Source organism: Hirundo rustica, chromosome 1, assembly GCF_015227805.2.
Source record: "Hirundo rustica isolate bHirRus1 chromosome 1, bHirRus1.pri.v3, whole genome shotgun sequence".
NCBI lineage: Eukaryota > Metazoa > Chordata > Aves > Passeriformes > Hirundinidae > Hirundo > Hirundo rustica.
In genome coordinates this window covers 14810318-14816117 of record NC_053450.1, presented here as the reverse complement: position 1 = coordinate 14816117, position 5800 = coordinate 14810318, and the positions used below count along the sequence as shown (strand labels likewise).

Below are 5800 nucleotides of genomic sequence, written 5' to 3'. Positions count from 1 at the left end.
TACACACCCAGAGTTACATGATTAATCACAATCCCCCCACCTCTCTTCTTTAAACTTCAGTCTGAGCTCTGCCTACATGTGTCATGTGACCATAATGATACTTGCTAAATAAATGTTAGAAACGGAAAGTGCATCTCCAAAAAATAGAACTTAAAGCCAGAAGAAACCATTACAAGCTTTGTTTTGTCCTTCTGCGTAATTCTGGCCACAGAGCACTGAGTACTGGCTGTCCCAGGCTATAACTGCTGTGTGAAGATAGTATATCTTTCTGAAGATGTCTGTCTTGATTTAAACACTTCCAATGTTGAAGTATTCACTGCACTCCTAGGTAAGTTGTTCTAGTGTTTAAATACCATCACTCTTGAAAATGTCCCTGACCTGATTTAGTATAAAAACTCCAGTAGAACTCCAGCTTCCAGTTCTACTTCATTTCAGATTAGTTTAGTTCATTTCAGTTTAGTTTAGTTCAGTTCAGTTTAGTTTATGGACCTATATTATTCAAATGAGACCCTCTCCTCCATGTATGGACTTACAGACTATAATTTCCTTCTCTCCGTTAAAGCGAGCAAATGAATGCCTTATCCTGGATAATTTCAGTACAGTATTTTCTATTTCTTTCATCACTCATTTAAATACTATTCAAAGTACAGATACTACACCTTGTCAAAGGTTAGACTTATTCTGTTCACTTTCAAATTTAAATGTTTTTCTTACTTCATGTCCACTCTTAGTGCGAATACTTACTTCATTCGCATTTGAGATTCACGTATAACTAGTAAAAACCTAAAATATCTGTCCAAGCAAGACCCCAGACTCACTCGTCTTTTAATTTTTATTTATTTATTTATTTATTTAGGCTTATTTGTCAATACACGGTATTTCAAAATAATTTTTCACTCTTTGTAGAAAACTCTTTTCAGCTTAAGATTTTTTTCTTTTTTTTTCTTTTTTTTTTTTTTTTCTTTGAAATATTCTGTGAAAATTACTGAAGTAAGCACCACATACTTCATTCTCAGAGATCTCAGGGCAAGAGCCACACTAGTATAATTTACTAGAGGCCCTAAAAATAAAGGATTTCCTTTCTAATGGTATGAAAGAATCAGTCATTAGTTGTAGTTTCTGTCACAAGCGTGAGCAGCAATATCACTAAATAGTACAGAGTCACTTTTTTTTTAATACTGACTATTATTACTTGGGTTTTAATGAGAAAATTCTGTCTGCTGAGACACCAAGTTATAATCTTTCAAATGAAACCAAGCTAACAACTATTCCCATGAGAAGACAAACCTGCAAGCACTAACTAAGTTAGTGGCTGTCATGCTTCGCACTTAATCTTGAATATGATAGATAGGGAGTGAAACTAAGAGGAATAGTGAACAACAGAAGAAACCATTCCTCTAACATAACTGACTTGTGACAGTGCCTTGAACATCTTTCTTTGCATTCAAACCAAAGTAAGTTAAAGCAACTTAGTCCTTTGAAAGTGCCAAATGTAAGATTTGCACAGCTTTTTTCACCGTGAGAACTTCTAAGCCCAGACACCTGCATCAGGCAGGTTCTCAGGGGGAACCCAAGTGAGGAATAAAGAAGTCAGCCAGAGCATTGCCATGCTGCAGCAAGAGCAGGTCTGCAGCAGCTTGGGGCACTCACAGGGTTGATCCCTGTTTGGTGGAGACAGCACCTACTCCTGTCACACAGAGATATGAGGTGCTTCACAGACCGAGCACCTATTTGCATGCCAGTGTCAGCAGATTGCCACCTTGTCTTGTGCTGGTGGTCAGCGTTCATGGATTACCACTTTGCAGAGGTCCAATACAGCTGACCAAGTTGCTAGGAGGACAGCAACCCAGCCATTTCTACTGCTTATAGACCAGCACCTTTCAACATCTGATTTCCAACAGAAATGTGCCACAGCATGAAACTTCAGCTGTGGATGGCACAGAACCCACAAGCATGTCTCTGTGCCACTAGCTTTCATCCCTAGCCTGTGCCATCCCTACAGCAGCGGTAAGCCAGTCTCAGACCTATGCTCAACAACAGAGGCTTGTGTGGTGCTGACTGAATGCATGTTTTTCGTTCTTTGCGGTTTTCTAGAGAGTATGGAAGTTTGTTTTCTTCCAATTCGAAAGCAGATCGAAGATACTCAGCATCTCCATTTCTCTTGAGGATGAAGTTCCTGGAATGGTTGAGCATTGAGGAGCTGCAAGTGCTTGCCCAAAAGGTGTTCATGTACACAGATGTGAATGGAGAGCAGATCACAAAGGACAAAATGGATAACAACACATCCAGATGCCTGGTCATTGAAGAGCGTGACCTGCTGGCACGGTGGCACCTTCAGCTGCACATTCCTTTCCATCCTTTTCTGCTTTAATTTGTTTGGCTGGGTAAATGTCTTAAGAAACTTTTTTTAAAAATTGTTTGATTGTCAAATATAAATTGTAACTTATTTTAAACAATGTGCGTGTTTTAACCAGCTCTTTGATATTAAAAAGCATATTTTGTCTCACAACCTGCTTAAAGCAAAACAAAAGGCTAAGCTACAGCTCCTTACAAACAATGAAGGCAATAAATACAGTAAATTACTGTTTTATGTGAGACAATATACTAATGTTAACTGAAGCAATGGAATTAGAAAACAAACTCCCTCTGGGAACAATTCTCACACCCCTGTTTTAGAAGGAAGCAGAGTTTACTCATAAATAATTTAATGCATTTACTCCTGTTAGACTGGACTGACAGGTCTTCCATATACTGAAGCTTTGCTTCTCTGGTAATTGCAAACTTTTTGAACTGAGAAAGTTGTCAACTGCAAAGGTCTGTACGGTCACTGTAGGACTATCTAGGAATATAAAGATGTTCTCTCTAATACAGTATTACTGAATTCAGCCATCATGCCAATCACCATTTAATAATAATATTCCTTCAGACCTACTTCTGTCTATGAGCATGTGAATAATCTCTTCTTCAGAGTCATATAACAATCCCTTAGCAACTTTAACAGTTGCCTACATGAACAAGCAATAGAAAGGAAAACACATTGGGCTTATTTAATGCAGTTCAACCACTGGAAAAAAGAAAACAAGCCATCTGAGTCTGTAAGCACAGCATGATCTGTGCTTGCAGACTCAGCTGTACAGCAATACAGAACCAGAAAGAACCAGAACCAAAAAAAGAACTGCATGAAGTGCGTCCCCGGCTACCTGCCTCAGAAAGCAACCTCACAAATTACTGGACTTTGTTATTAGATTGGTTAAAACTTTCTCCTCACATCTAATTTTAAATGCTATGTTTTGACCTACTTTATTTACAGTACTACTAGATCTTCTCTCAATTCACAGAAACAGATTCAGGGTTCGTCAAACCTACTTCCTGTGCTAAGAGTACAGATCTATTGTAATCAATGGCTTCTTCTAACTCTCATCCTTTTGACTTAATCTTTCTCTGTTAATCACCCAAATGCATCTCCATATGCATGCTATATATACCATCTATCCCTAACTTCAACTTTTTCACAGATGACTCTCACAGAGCTGCCTGCAGATTTCTTAAGACTCGAGTGGAAGGGAACTTGGAAACTGGTCGCTTGACTCAAAGATGAACAGTAAGAATTGTGGCACTGATTTTTCCCAAAGATTATTATTCACCGTTGCTTATTCCCTGAATGGTCAGGGCCAATCTTGGAAACCATAGGCGCAGATCTGTCAGCATTTCAGAGCCTGCTCTAAATCTAATTTGTGGTTCTGCAAGACTGCTATTTAGACTGGTCACTAAGTATCTGCAAGCCTTGCTCCAGTCTCGGGAGGCGAGACCATTAGGAGTGTTGTGAAAGAGCTGAGTAACCCTAGCATGAGGGGAGGCCACCATGCCAGACACAGCTCTAGCACTGATCCTTCCTGTGGAGCTCCCCAAACCACTCCCACTGGTGCAGGAGTTACCACTCTTCTTTTGCTATGCGCTGCAACACGAGGAGCCATAGGAAGATCTGATCCTGCTATTGCTGGTCTAGCCCTCCCACAAATTCCAGCAGGGAAAGATAGTGAAAATTATCTGGGAATGAGCTGAATCAGCTTCTTTTGTGTCAGTGCCATGGCCGCACCCGCTGTGTGGCCAGTTCCACCCAGCACTCATCAGCTTCTGAGTAGGAGCTGGCGAAGGCTTGTGTGTTTCTGGACTTCCCCCCACGCTGGGAGAGCGATAATCAGGGTCTGAGAGTGAAAGAACTAAATTTAGGTCTCTGCCTAGGGTTTTTCATAAGCAAAAATTGGATCTCACCATCTCCATGGAATCCTGGAATGAGTTTGTAAAGGCCTTCACAAGAGATAGCGTGTGATGTGTGGATTTTTTTTTGTTCAGGATATACAGGAAACTGGCCCGTGGTGCTGGTGCAGGAGGGCCTGAACTTGCCAAATCCTTGGTCAGTAGTCATGTGCTACATTCCTCTGAAGACTGGGAGAAAAGCACAAACCTCAGCACCATCTTCTTGGGATTGCCCTCTGCAAAGGAAAACAGCAGCCCAGCAGCTGGTGGTCCCCACCTTTTACACGTATAAATGAGGGACATTTGAACATGCTCCTGAATTGTGTTGCAACCACGACCCAAAAGCATTCTGGGGCACACACGCTTGGATACAATCACAGTGTCTTAAAACATATTTAAGTATGAAGAGCAAAAGGTTGATAAATTTCTTCTGGACACTCATCTCAAGTGTGTGACACCAACTCAGCAGCTGTCACCATTTTCAAGTTGCAGTGTCTTTATGTCTGGTGCCCCACCCCAACAAGGTTTGCACACAACCTTTCAGAGAGGAAGAACAGATACCTGCACTCAGGAGCGCTCAGTGTTGTAAGGGCTATGCAGCACCCGACGTCAAAGAAAATAACAGCAGCATGTTGAATAACTGGTTTGATGTGTATGTTTCACATAGATTATTTTCAGTGGGTCATCACCCTCCTGTTGTACACTGGTTTCCTAGAAGTGCCCTGAAACAGGCACGTTTGTGGTGAACAAATATGAACATTCCTACATTTATCAAATACATAACATTGATGACACTAGAGATTTAGCTTGTGTCTGATTTCACTGCATAGTCAGACCTGAACTGGATAGAGAATTGGTTAGACTTACTCTCATTTATATTTGTTTGTTTTTGTCAGATCTATAAGATACAAATTGCTACTACAGAGACAAGAATAAGACAATGAGATTTTTCATCTCACAAAAAGAAATAGCTGATCAGGGTTTCACAGAGGGCACTGTGATCTGCCTGTCTGACATGCATGGCCTTGTGTTAAAGAGACTTTTGAAAGTGTTCATGCTGCTATTTACTGGGTATCAAATTATGTTTATGTGCTTTTTAAGAGAATAATGTGAGTTTGCCTATAATCGCTGTAGATAGTATTGAGATGCCTCAAACAAAGAGTAAATGGAAAACTTTCGCAATTCATTTTTCATGTGTTTGCTTATGTGAATGTATTTCCTGTATAATTATGGGCATTTTCATCACAGGAGTACATATAGGCTAAAATTTACAGATAAGCTCAGTCTCATCAGTTTTGCTGAACCACTGGAAATTCAGCCAGTATTGTTTCATATAAAGGAAAGAAAAACATTTTAAATGAAAGAAAAAAAAAAAAATCATGCAACTTCAAGAAGCAGCAATCAGGGCTTAAAACTCAGAAACTCTAGAGGTGTGCACTCAAAATCAAACAACAACAACTTGATTTCAAACTTTTAGCTCCACCAAGCCTCCTAAGGACTGGGACAGTCCATCTAATAAATACCTGGATCATGCCTATATATT

General features: G+C 40.1%; 1 long non-coding RNA gene across 1 annotated transcript; it reads left to right on the top strand.

The window, feature by feature from the left end:
• Positions 1 to 983: 983 nt before the first annotated feature.
• On the top strand, positions 984 to 5446 carry LOC120751957 (uncharacterized). The gene is made up of 3 exons (XR_005700559.2): positions 984 to 2384; positions 3516 to 3601; positions 4354 to 5446. It is a non-coding gene; the product is annotated as an uncharacterized LOC120751957 (long non-coding RNA).
• Positions 5447 to 5800: the final 354 nt, after the last annotated feature.